Here is a 13,784-nt window from a genome sequence, read left to right on the forward strand (position 1 = left end):
CTCTACTGGCATAGCAGGCACTCTAATGCCAGCTGAGAAAGTTTTGAGACCAGATTTTCAATAGCTTCATTAGAACATATTTCTTTTGAGATATGGATAAGCTCTCCTTATCTCAAGATCTCTTTGAACATGGGGAATAGCATGATAAAGGAGGAGTTGGTAGAAGCACAAATGAGCAAGGGCCAATTTTTGCCACTGTCCTCCCCCAACCTACTGCCTGGTAACCAGAAGAGGTATGACATTGTAATGGCTGAGACCCTGCCACTATGCTTCTCTTTATTTTCAATGAACTCCCTTAATTACCCATGTATGATCTGGACAGAATGGCTCATTGGTGACTGCTGTGCCCAACTATAGCCTCCTTCTGGTTGCCTTTTGACAGAACACTAACTCAGCTGGAATCTTAGTAGCAACACCTTGATCCTCTCCTATATTTCTGCCATATTTCTTGTTTCAGGACTCCTAGTAGCAGTGCTTTAAAGAGTCCTCAGGCATCTCCTTTTTGCTTTTAGGAACACCCCCACCTTTGGAATTGTTACTTGAAATTGGCCAGTGCAACTTGGCTGACAGCCAAAAACACTCTTGTCAAATTTTGAGACTTCTACCTTGAATTCCTGGTGAATTATGGCTGCTCCCCTTAGTGCTTCTAGCCTCCCCCCTCCCCCAATTTAGAATTTTAAATTAAAATGGGGCTGCAATTTGGATGACAGCCAAAAATCTCTGTCAAATTTTGATGTACCTAGCATGATGTCACAGTGAGTTATGGCTGCCAAAAACATGCAGACATAGAGAAAAGAAGGAAAGGAAAAGGCATCCTTTTCAGTGCCAGCTGGCCTAGTTCAGTGTTTCACTAGTGGAATGCAACTTCTCATATCTGCAACAAATAGAAGAAGTTTCTTCTCCTTCTACCTGTGTTTCTTTGTGACTTTCACAAATGACCTTTTTCCTGTATATTTCATATACATGCACACATATATGAAAGCCTGTATGGTGCCATGGTTAGAGTGCAGTGGTTAGAGTATGATTCTGGAGACCAGAATCTGAAGAAACCTCATAATAGGTTCACCTTATGGTTGCCATAAGTCATAAAGGAGGCACACAACAATAGCAACCTATGCCGTAATATTTACAATAATCCATGTTGGAGTCCAAGTTTTCTGACAACAAGCTTTCTTTAAGAAAGGCTCTTCTCACTCACTCATCCTCAACACATTACAACTTTCTCCTCTACTAAGAAGGTTAATGTCTATTACATGGGGGCAGTGAAAGTGTAATACCAGTGTCAGAACCTACACTAGCATTAGGCAAAGTGATTTGGTCATGTGAGGCAACAGATGTGAAGAAGTGGCAGCAAGATGTAGAAAGACATGGCTCTGTCCCAGACATCCTGTCCTCCACCACTTAATCAATCTTGCTTCCTCTAGTTGTGGTAGAGAATGATCTCCCATTGCCATTGTTGCCCTGGCAGCCTAGTTGGCTGATGTATTTCAGCCCAGTTAGCTGGAATAAGAGGAGATCTTGTTATTTCCCTCAGGCTACCAAATGTCTTGGGCTGGCAATCGTATGTTGGATAGGGCTAGTAGTATGAGACGTAGGTATTAACCCAAACAAATAAGAAAGCATTGCCTGCAAAGGGTCTATGTTTATTTTCATTTCTCTTTTTGTCTGCTCACTTTTCTGTAGCACTGCCATTCTTTTGCTGACATTAAAGAAACCCTAAATGTATTGACTCCTGTTAGCAGCAACGCTGTAGATGTTATACAGTAACAAAGAGATGTCTGCATTTGTGCACTCTTGGAGAGAGACAGTTGACCTTGGAATGCTAAACTGTAGCTCTACTGTGGAGCATTACATTTTAGTTTCCACAGAAAATAGCTGTTTTCCTCTGTTACCGATAATTTACAATTGCAGACTGTCCTTTCCCCTGCTATGCCTTTGTATATTGTTATACAAAGGTGATAGGATGTAACAGAGTGCATACACAATTGTGGTTCATGAGATGACATTGTTGCTTTTTTCATCAAAGTTTGGTGCTACAAATCACCAGACCAAATCCTATTAATTTCCTACAATTAGCCTTCAAAATTATTATATTGTTCAGCCATACACAGAGTCAGTTTTGGTATTCAGCAGAGTCAGAGCAGAGATGGAGCAACTAAATATCTTCCCCACTGTAGTAAACCAAATCTTAGTGACAAATATTAGATATTGATAGGCCTGACCTCTACTTTTCATGAAAAACAAACAGACAGGAATCTTACAATGGATGTAAATTAATAGAGTTATTAAACATATCATTCTTATATTGATGGGTCTCATTAGAAACCAAGTGTTTTACCAAATTCAGGTGGGTTACAGACCGCCAAAAAATACGTATGGAATACGTATTAGGGTTAGGAAGGGGCGGTGCTTCCGCACCCCCCTAACCCTAGTACGTATTCCATATGTACAACATGGCGGCGCCCCTTCCACATGGGGGCCGCCATGTTTATGTATCGGACGCATAGCGTCCAGACGTGTCGCGGCGCCTCGCGACGTCATAGAGGCACCGCAAGAAGGAGCTCCATTTTGGAGCTCCTTTTTTGCTCCGCGCAGGAGTCGCGCGGTGTGGCTGCTACAGCTCCCTCGCGGAGCAAGCGGCGGCGGCGGTCTGTAACCCGCCTCAGTTTAAATGCTCATTAAATTGTAATCTGGAATTCCTGTGATAGGAATGTTTTATGTATCTTTTTTACTCTTCCCAAAATATGTATTCATCACTCTGGAAGTCACAGTAGATATCCATAATTGTTTGTGAGATTGCATGGCCAATAACCATGGCTTATTTTTCATTGCTCCATCTCTGCTCTGTCCCTGCTTAGTATCAGGTCACCAGCTATAGCTGAGAAATGCAATTTTTTTTTAAAAGAAAAGTTAATAAGGAAAATTAATAGGAATTACTGTGACAAATGTTAGCACCACATTTTGATGAAAGAAACAATAACATCATCTCATGAGCTCTGATAGTGTAAAGATGTGGAAGAGGACTGATGATTGGCCAATGTTTACCACATTATGATATCAGAATTAAGATTATCCACTACATCACTCCAAACAAATGGTATTTGACACCAGATAGATGACTGAAATTATTTTAAAATAATTAAAAATTAATGCTGGAAATGTAAAAAAGAAGAAGAAGAAGAAGAAGAAGAAGAAGAAGAAGAAGAAGAAGAAGAAGAAGAAGAAGAAGAAGGTTTGGAACCTTTTTTCACATGTGGTGGACATGTGATAAAGCACAGGAATATTGGACATGGATTCATAAACTGTTGGAGGACATTTTCAAAATCAAAATACAGCTTAATCCAGAGATATTTTTACTTGGAATGTTGGACAATGGAGAAGAGCTATGGAAGAACTTTGCAATATATGGTAATGGGAGCAAGAATTGCTTGTGCTCAGAGATGGAATGAAGCTGTTATTCCAAGAGGAGAGGATTGACACAAATTCAGAGCATGACTCCTGAAAAACCTTTGCACATTGTGAAGAAATTTGCTAAAACTACTTGTTGCTTCCTTCATGAAAACAATTAGCAGACAATTGCATCCCCAGGAGTGTCATTAGAGGATGCGGGTGATGTTACCCATACTGAGTGACACCCTATAAGTGGGATGACACCACTGCTCCCCAAAGGTCCAAGGTATGCGGTGAGGTATGACTTAGTGGGCAGAGAAAGGGGACACATGGTTGCTCACTTGCTTGTAGTGAGTTGAATCCCAGGCAAGAATTCTACCTGGAATCCTAATGGTGTAGTGTCTACAAAGGACATTACTGTACCTTCCATATTGTGTCCTCAGTGACCCCCTTTTTGCTGGCAAATCATGGAGCAGTTAATTAAATAGTCAGTGACAGTACTGTGGTACACTGATTTACAGTATCAGCAGATCCATGGAATCCTCAATTTTCCCAGCTCAGCCAATTTCAGAGTGCCTTCCTTTAATCTTCATTTACAGGAATTTCACTCTAGCTCTTGCTAATATTTATGGCAAGGTGCCCACTGCACTGATGGGCTTCTGTGCCATATGAGTGAAGAAATAATATGGATTTGGCACTCTTGATTTCTACAGCAACAGAGTAGACTGAGGAAATTCAGATACGATAGAGACAGCTATGAGCCAAACACTTGTCTTGTGCTGAAACAGTTTTTCCTAGGATGCTGTTATTTACATGACAGATATCTTGTTTCAATAACTCCCATCTGTATGTTGCATATCTTATAGATTTTAACTTTTTAAAAAATCAGATAATTCTTTTAGTTTCTTTAAAACATATTCCAGAACAATATAATGGGACAACAGAGGATTCATCAGTATTGTCTCTGCCAAACTGAGACAGATGGAAGATATGCATGCTCTTTCTCTCTCTGACACACAGTTTTAAGGATCCCCAGAAAGTGATTTATGACATTTTTACCATAATCAGATTCTCTTTCTTGTCCTTGTGTAAAAATAAGGTGGTTAGTGAGTAGAAATTAGAACCCAGACCTCCCAAGTCTTATTCAGCATGCCAATCATTATAATGCAGGTAGTTTTCACAGTTTACATTGTTAGCCAAAAGATGAGGGATGCTGGAGATCCGCAACAGCAATGCCAGTATCTGTTTAAAACTGTGGGGGAATTATAGGTAAAAGATAACTTGCAAGAGGAGGGTAACTGCAGGGAACTTTCCACCTGTATATATCAGTACTGACTGCAAAGAGAGACTCCAGTTTCCAGTAAATAAGGTGTATTCATTTAGAAATGTGCAAGGGAGCACTCAAACATACACAAACTTTGGCCTGTTACAGACTGCCAAAATAAAGCTGCTTTGGGTCTCTTTGGAGGTATGCTATTTAAATGATGCATGCATCCTAAGAATCCGGAAGCTGCACCAAAGCTGCACTCCAGTGCTTAGGAATGGAGTGTGGCTTTGGTGCGATCTCCGGGCTCTTAGGACCCATGCATCATTTAAATAGCATGCCTCCAAAGAGACCCAAATCAGCTTTATTTTGACAGTCTGTAACAGGCCTGAATCAGCTTTAAGAATCATCCAAGACTACAGAAAAGGAAGGTTTCAAAGGCTGGAGAGTGGAAAGTTAAGGAATAAGAGGGATATAATTACCATCTTGAAGAGAGAGAAAGAGAGAAAGTTCCATGGAAAAAACTACCCTGCATCCAGCACAGTTTTAAAAATGACTCAGACCAAGGAAAAACACTTAGATCAACACAGAACAATTCTGGGAAGTGGAGAAGTGACAAAGACTGAGGGAATGTTAAACCCTATTCCATGCTCTCAAAGGGTGTTTTGTGATCAAAGCTGTTGATGGCTTTCCCAGGGATCTTAGAGTGCCTTAACATTGGTGTCAATTGATTTAGATTTGTAAAAACCCTTTGATGATATACAGGAAGGGGGCTGAGGGGGCATCAAAAGGTAGGGTAGAGGGTATGATCAAGAATTGCTTCTTTTTGTCTCAATCCAAATGTGAAGGAGGCAGATGGGGAAATGTGAGGTGTTTAGCAAAATCCATCAGCTCTCTTCTTTGTTCTGTCTAGGGCCCTGTACAGACCAGCACTTTGTGCCAGCTTGTGGGCAAAGTCAGGGTGCAACATCCTGACACTGGATGCCCTAACTCCACCCCCAGGGCATCATGATGCCACACGCTGTTCCAGATGGTGCGCGGCATCATGGTGGGACATTGGCATTGCATCTAGATGATGCAGTCCCAAAGGGGCACCATACAGCCATGCTACCATGGCTATGGTGTCTTACGAGGGTGCAAAAAGTAGTCACATTTTGTGGCTCCTTTTTGTGCCCTCCAGTGGCCAGATCAGGGCCACGGCATGAGGTTGCCACAGCCCTGATCTGGCCAGGAAAAGGGTGGCTGCAGACCACCCCTTTGGGGCAGTCTGTATAGCCCCTAGATCTACCACATGAATCTAAGGTCAGTGTGACTAATACATATGTAAAACTTCCTAGCTCCCACAAGTCAGTGTGAGCTCAAAACATGCCCAACACTAGGTATTAATTTTGAAACCTCATATCCAAACAGAAGGGTGTAGGGTATGCTAACAACATGGTCGAGTAATAAAATATATTTCTACTTATTATGATACAGATACAGAATTCCTAATGGGTTGTGAAGAAAGAAAACTAGTCCTTATTGTCAGTTTAAAAAGTGCTCCTTCCCATTCAGATGCTGAGTTTCTTGGCGTTTGGAGTCTACTATTGCCAGTTGATCAAAGGCCATAGAAGGTGGAATGGAGAAGCTATGTTGGAGGAACCACAAATTTAGGTTCCTCCAGTGTTAGTTTAGTCATCTTGGCTTCTAGGAAGAGTTCCAGCTTGATTTGCTCTAGGACCCATTGATTTGTCTTTTTAGCAGTCCACAGTATCCGTAGAGCTCTTCACCATTACAACATTGCAAATGTTCCTTTCGGCTTTCCTTTGCAGGATATGAATTATCCTCTAAATATGCTTTTGTCCCCAGGTCATGTGTTGGCCAAAAAAAAAAAAAAAAGCCTTACCAGTGCTGTGATTTGAGACACTAATATTAAAGAGGAGCATTGGAAAGTTGGAGGACCACAGAATGCTGTGAATGCTGAGGAGCCACATGCAGCTTCAGCCCACACTTCACCCACCCTGATTTAAATGGATTAATTTGTTAATGTTATTTCAATAGTTTAATTGCTTCAATGCCTAACTGCTAATGCTGTTTTAGATAACTATTTCACCCCAGAAATATCATCATAATAACCATGTAACTGCTTATTATCAAAACTTTAGTACAAGCTCAATTTGCTGGTGGTTTTACTTTGACTGGTTGCTTCCAGATACAATTCTTGTTATGTATTTGTTGTGACAGTGATGCATTCCACCTACTCGTGGTTTCCTTCCGCTTTCTGTCACTCTTTCTCAATTTTTTTTCTTGTAAGAGATAAACTTCTTAAGGAGGGAAACAATGCATAAAGTCTCCGGATGGTAGCGCTAGGAGCTGTCCATCTGGAAGCACCCTCTGTTGCTTTGAATTTTAGCCCCCATGCCTAATTGCTTTCTTTCCCTTTCTACCAGCACAGAGAGTTAGCTAGGTCAGTAAGGAAATCCATAGGAGATTCTTAAGTTACAAAAGATACAAGTCTGCTTTAATGCAGGCTATCAGCAAGATCAAAGGCATTCACTTGGGTGTTGGCAGTAAGAAGTGCAAGAGGGCAAAGACAAAGAAAGACCTACATTAGTAGATTCTCCTCCTTTTCCTTCCTTTGAAGGTGCAGGCTAGAGTTTGTGCTGTATTAGGATTTCTTTTATATTACAGAGTTGCCCTGGAATGCCCATTCTTTATGTCTTTATATTCTGTTTTAATGTCATTATTATTGTAATGATAAAATACAGGAAGAAGAAGAAGAAGAAGAAGAAGAAGAAGAAGAAGAAGAAGAGGAGCACGGTTGAATGTTGCTGATCTTGTGTAGTGAGAATTGGTTATTCTAAGGATCAAACTACACATCAAGGCATGTTCCCTACCTGTTTTCTTTATCATAACAGGATCTCCATAGAGATAAAATGCCTCTTCAATCACATTTGCAAATTACGCCTGTGTTTAATCTTCCAATGATCAACACAAAACACAGCATGCTAAATATTAAATATGTAGCTGAAGACAATCCTGCTCTATGGCAAACAGATGCCTTTCCAACTTGAAAGAGCACCTCTTCTAAAAACATGCAAAACAAAATTTGTAATTTGATCCTCAGTCAAATATGAACTTTTAAACTGGAAATTAAGACTGCTTATCAACATGTGCCTTATAGAGAAATAGGGGGAAATGGGCACACCATGTGTGAACATTGTCACATTTTAGTTTTCACCATATTGCACCTGTACTCAGTTGTACATAGGTTGTGTGCCCTGGAAACCAGCGATCTGATTGCTCTGTCACTCTGTCAGATATTTTCCACCTCCCTGCAGAAAAATTCAAAAATTATTTTAAAATTCATTATATAAATATACAGACACAGGACTGCAAAGAAGCAAGATTTCTCATAGCAAACATTGTCATTTGGTGTCCCCTGGTGCCATCTGAGCATTCACACAAAGTCTAAAAGGTGGGAGGGGGAGGAGGGAGGTGAAATAAGCTATATAGTGTGGCCAGTCTTTTCTTAAATCATTTTTATTAAACATATAAAAACAAACAAAAACACACCAACAAATATTATATATGAATCTAAAACTACATACATAATGCAAACAAAACAAACCATACCATACCATTACAACTTAATATATATCCTAATGTTTTCCTCCTTTTCCAAAGAGTGATTATAATCCCAATGTTCTATACTTCTTCTAAACAATTTATGTACCTTTTACTTCTGCTATATAAATGAACTTAATTCATTTTACAAAACCTACAACAAATCTAGCTCCATAGTGTAATTGTAGAATGAAATGATTTTCCAGCCTGTCTTAAAATGTATCAAAACTGTTAATTTATCAATTCTAGTGAGTTCTGTATTTGTGCACTGAGAATGGTATTTTCTGTTCAGAAAACCACATTTTCCCACAGAAAACAGTAAGGTTTTCTGCATAGAAAACAACATCTCTGCACAGGAAATGCTGTTTTCCATGCATAATAAAGTCCTGAACTGAATTCTAGCCATCTAGTATTCATTTGTCAAGGCATCCTGGTGGTGAAGAAATTCAAGTTTTGACCTTTTTTTTTTAAAGTGCTTTCCATCATTGCAAATAGCAATAGATCTACATCACACCACAAAATGCAAACATAAAGGTTTATCTTGTTCATCAAATTTTGGAGGAGACTTCATATCCTAGCACAAGCAAGGGCAACTCAAACTGGAGAAGTAATCGACAAATTAAGCTGCTAATGGGGCTTGCATGATGGAGTGAGGAGTCTAGATGTTTCCCTCTAGTCCAAGACTGTGTGTGTAAGCGTGCACCTACTGTGTACCCAAGCAAGGGGGATAGGAAGGGATGAGAGGCATGAGGATGGAGGTCGTATGCATTCTATTGCTCACTTATGTGAATAGGTGGGGAGAAGGGGATGAGACAGGGAGTATGAGAATGGGCACATGTGTCCCCTCACTCACACATTCACATGCGCAGGAAAAGGGGTGGGACAGGGAGCACAAAAAGGAGAAATGTAAATGTTGCCCATGTCCCGTCCCTCCTTCTGCAGCCAATGTAAGGGAAGGAGGGAGGGAGGAAACACATGTTCACTCCCTCATCATGTTCCCCCATCTCACCCCTTCTCCCTGTCCATATGAGTGAACAAGGAAAGGTGTGCACATACCCTCACTACTCACATGGATAGGTGGGTGAAAGGAATGGGATGAAGGTCCCACCCACCCCATCCCACCTCTCACCCACCCTCCCACCTAAGCAGGTAAGAGAGCAAGTGAGTGAGGAAATATGTACACAACAGGCCCAGCCACCCCTTGATACAAGTACTTTTTATGTTAAATACAATTTGTTGGGCCCAGAGGTATTCATGGTTTTCTCCACTTTTGCAAGGGTTGTGCACCCCTAATCTCTGAGAAAGTTGATGGATGGCTGTATATTAAACCAGTGGTGCCTCAATGTTTAAAGTCCCAGCTTGCTGTCTTAAAGTAATGTTTTCTATGCCTATGTTATATTTTTATGTTAGGTTTTGATTAGATGCTGGCTCTTTTTAACGAAAAATCTGAAATTGCAATTGTTAGGTAGCTATTCCCCTCCTCTAAACATTCCTACACCAACCAGACTACTGGGGAGAGAGCATCTTGATAACATCAAACAGTTGCTATTTTTCCTTTGTCTCCTTTTGAGAACATTTTGGCTAATGGACTTTCTGCCTTGATTCTGCTTCTACTGTTTTCTCATGGTTGTCATAACAACTGGAATCAAAGCTGTTTGTCCAACTGTTGCACAAGCATATTGCACTTTTTATTCTTTTTGTGAGACTAGAAAATGACTGAAACAGTGATGCTTCTTATCAGTTTTTCAGTGAGTAGGGAAAAGTACCTTTATTAGCAAACTGAAATCATTTTATTCCAAGAACTGCCACTATCCTTCCATATCACTACATCATACAAACATTGACCCGAAGGAAAAATCCCCTTACTTTGTAAATCTATATAAATTGTATTTTTATTTTGAAAATGTAGAATAAGTATGTTTCCAGAACAGAAGCATTGGGCATACATGTGTGTGCGTGTTTTACTTTGTCTTTATATTAAACTAGGTGACAATCCTATACAGACCTGGGAACAACATCATTGAACTCAGTGAGCCTTACTTTTGAACAGATGTGCATAAGAACTACATTGTTAGTCAATTAATCTATTGATTAAATCTGCATACACTTAAATGGTGGGGGGGGGTAAATAGACTGAAACAGAAAGTTAAAGAATTAAGGGTTAATTGCTTTCAGGTGATGTTTGAGTGACCAAGGAAACAGCAAAGATGCAGAGTGCTTTGATCAACAGAAATCTAACAAATAAAACACTCTACCTTATCTAAACAAGTATAATTGTCTGTCAGTATTAATTATTGTGCTGCGAGTTTATATTAATGGAATCTTACAAATTAGATCTTTCTGCCTATGCCACTGTCTTGTTCAATTTATGTACCAAGCAGCTTCCCTGTATCTAAAGTGTCACTGTCCAGGAGATGTAGCCCTGTTCATTTTTATTAATTTATTTTTAAAGACCTCAAGGGTTTCCCAATGCTGAGATCAATAAAAACTGTCCAGAGTAGATCTTAGGTTTTGACTAAAACACAATTGATGTTTTAAACTTCATTCCAGAGAGTCTCAATAGGCTTTCACAGTCATGAGAACTTCAGCAGAGCTACACTGCTTCATCCATCTTCAAATTCTCCTGGATAATACTCTCCCAGTTTCCCCAAAGTGAATCATATGTGATTGTTAGTTTTCATCTATATTAGAATGGTTTCTAACAATCAAAATATATCAGGAATGTTAAAAGTGGGGCAAGAAAATTCCACTCTGTCCATCTGTCATTCTTTCCCTTGTTCTGAATTTTGTAGTATTCTAAATTATGAGTGATTTAGCTGGAGAAACTTTTCAGCATAACATCTAATCCACAGTATGGACTCAGCAATGCTTCAATCAAATCTGCCCTCATTAGAAAACCAATAGTTTTGCTTCAGAGCTTGCAAAGTTACTTTCCAAAAAGTAATTAGTTACCATTCCAAGGACTTACCACTCAGTTATCATTATAGTTCCAACTTTAAAGGACTCACTTTCCCATTTCTCAGAAGGAACTACCAAAGATCCATTTACGTTACTTTGTTAAGCCTCATGCATCAGGATGAGATATTTTAGTTCACCAGAGTTACCAGACTGCTTTCTTGTCTGTGTCAGAGTCTGAACCTGGGTCCTAGGGATGCAGCATAGCACTGTGGTACAGAGCACAATCTTCTCCTGTCACCTTATTGCTTCAGCACCAACAAAAGAACACAAGATGTATAGCATGAGGCATTAAACTTTAAATGCCTTTTTTGGATTACTAGGCAAGACACACCCTCACAGATATAAATGTAGCTTAAATATCGCAGTGCAAAAAGAGTAACATTCACCCCTTTAAAATTACAATTATAATATGATGGAATTTATCATGGGTCTTTGCAAGTGGACTTGCAAAGCTAACTCATTTGGAGAGGTGGATCACCAAAAGACATTATGTCAGGCAGGGTCCGTGCTTTTCCTGAGAATGCAACAGAGCTCCCCACTATCCACACTGCATGGCAGCCTCATTCTGTCTCTCTAGTAAAAGAGAAGGACCCAGCCAGGGAAACACTTGCCATTCCCCCAATTCTAATACAAAAGTGAAGGATTTGGTGGCATCATCTGCATTCCCTACCATTCCCTGGGAAGAAGAGAGAGGTGCAGGACTGGTGCTTAGCTCCTTTTCCTTAGAGGAAAAGAATGCCATGCCCTCAACTTGCAATCAGACTATACTACAGAGTTATTTTTATATATTACTGTATTTCACTGGCAGGTTTTTGAAGCATGTAGGGGGTGGGGTAGGCTTGCATGAGAAAAACAGTACATTTTGAGCCATTGGGGAGAGGTAAAAAAATTACCTGGGAAAAAATATTTTTATTTTTTGTAGCTTTGGGGCTTTGGGAGGCTTCCAGGGAAGCCCTTAAGCCTTTTGGCCTACACACATCCCATGGGCTGCAATTTGTCCACCCCCACTATAATATTGGAGTATACTATAGAGCTGGCTGTTTCAGGAAATAGCTGGTTCTCATAAGTCTGGCCTCTAGTGTAGCAGAGCTTCAAGGGCACTACCATCTCCTCTTCCCTCTTTTATAGACACTGGGAAGGAGTAGGTTATGGACATTATTGCATCCTTCTTCTCTTCCTCTTCCTATCTTGGGTAGTAGGGAGGGTGGACACTGTTAGTTCTCAGGGGGTAGGAAGGATGAACATTAAGAGCAAAGCCAAGACAGGGAGGACTGTTGAATTTCTTGTTCCTCACATTCTGTTGACTGAGGCAATCATTCCACCCATCTGAACAGCAACACTGATCCTGCTGCATGAAGAGGAATCCTTCCAACTTGATATCAGCCTTGAGGTTGAAAAGATGAAACCGGGAAGGTTATATTTCTGCCAGAGCAGTTATCATGGACATAGATCCCAAACTGGATTGCTCAGCTCACTTTTTGTGAATTTTGTTTAACACTTCCATAGGACAGGGAATCATAATCAAATTGGAAACGGAGGCAGAGAAGAAATAAAAAAGGAGCACAATCTCTGTCTATGAAATATTTTTCATATCTTAACAGAGGTAGAGATGCAATGAATTCACAAGTTAAAAGAATCACACAGCAATGTGACTCCCCCCCCCCAGCGGGACTGGGCCTCCACTTAATTAATAATAAATAATAACAATAATAAAAAAAATTATTTATATACTGCTTTTCTAAAAATCAAAGCGGTTAACAGCATGTGCAAATACAATCTAAAACCATCAAAATACAAAACATCATGTAAAACATCAGAACACCAACTACAGCAATAAAACCACAATTCATTAATTGTTATCAATCAAAATGTATAATTAAACTGAAGATGCAGTAAAAGTGATGGAGGCTTACTGGAACTTGAGGACTTAAAGAAGGTAAATGAAGCTAATACCAGTTTCTCAATGTTAAAATAATATATTTAGCTCAGCAGGTTTCACACCCTACCATGATCCATTACGATTACCTGCCAGCTATTTTCTAAAGGAAGTGAAATTGCCTCTGCCATAGGTGAGAAACATACCACTTTGTCCAGCTCTAGCTTGCAATGAAATACCTGGATCATTTTTCACCTTTGAAAAATGACCAGTGAAGCTATTTGTTCTTTAGAGAGGAAAACTGAACCAGGCATTAGTTGCAAACATCAGACAAAGTGCTTTGCTACACAGCAAGGGGCAAACAGTACAGAGAGGAGATCAAGATGGCTTTACTTGAGTCTAATAATATAAACTTCAGTCTTCTGAATTTCACAACAAGTGTACATTGCCAATTATTTTCACATATTCTCGTGTGTGTGTGTGTGTGTGTGTGGAGGGTATTGATTGTATCTAGAAATCACTATATTGTTGTGACTCAACTGACTGAGAAAAATTATTAAGTGGTTAATTAATCATTTAACATGTTTTTAGTGAATAATAGATCCTGAATCCAAAGAAATAGATTGGGAAAAGATCTTGAAGTTGAAGTTTTAAAAAAAAAATCAACAGCTTCAAAGCATCCGTCTTATT

The sequence above is a fragment of the Sceloporus undulatus genome, chromosome 4 (assembly GCF_019175285.1).
Source record: "Sceloporus undulatus isolate JIND9_A2432 ecotype Alabama chromosome 4, SceUnd_v1.1, whole genome shotgun sequence".
In the NCBI taxonomy this organism is placed as follows: domain Eukaryota; kingdom Metazoa; phylum Chordata; class Lepidosauria; order Squamata; family Phrynosomatidae; genus Sceloporus; species Sceloporus undulatus.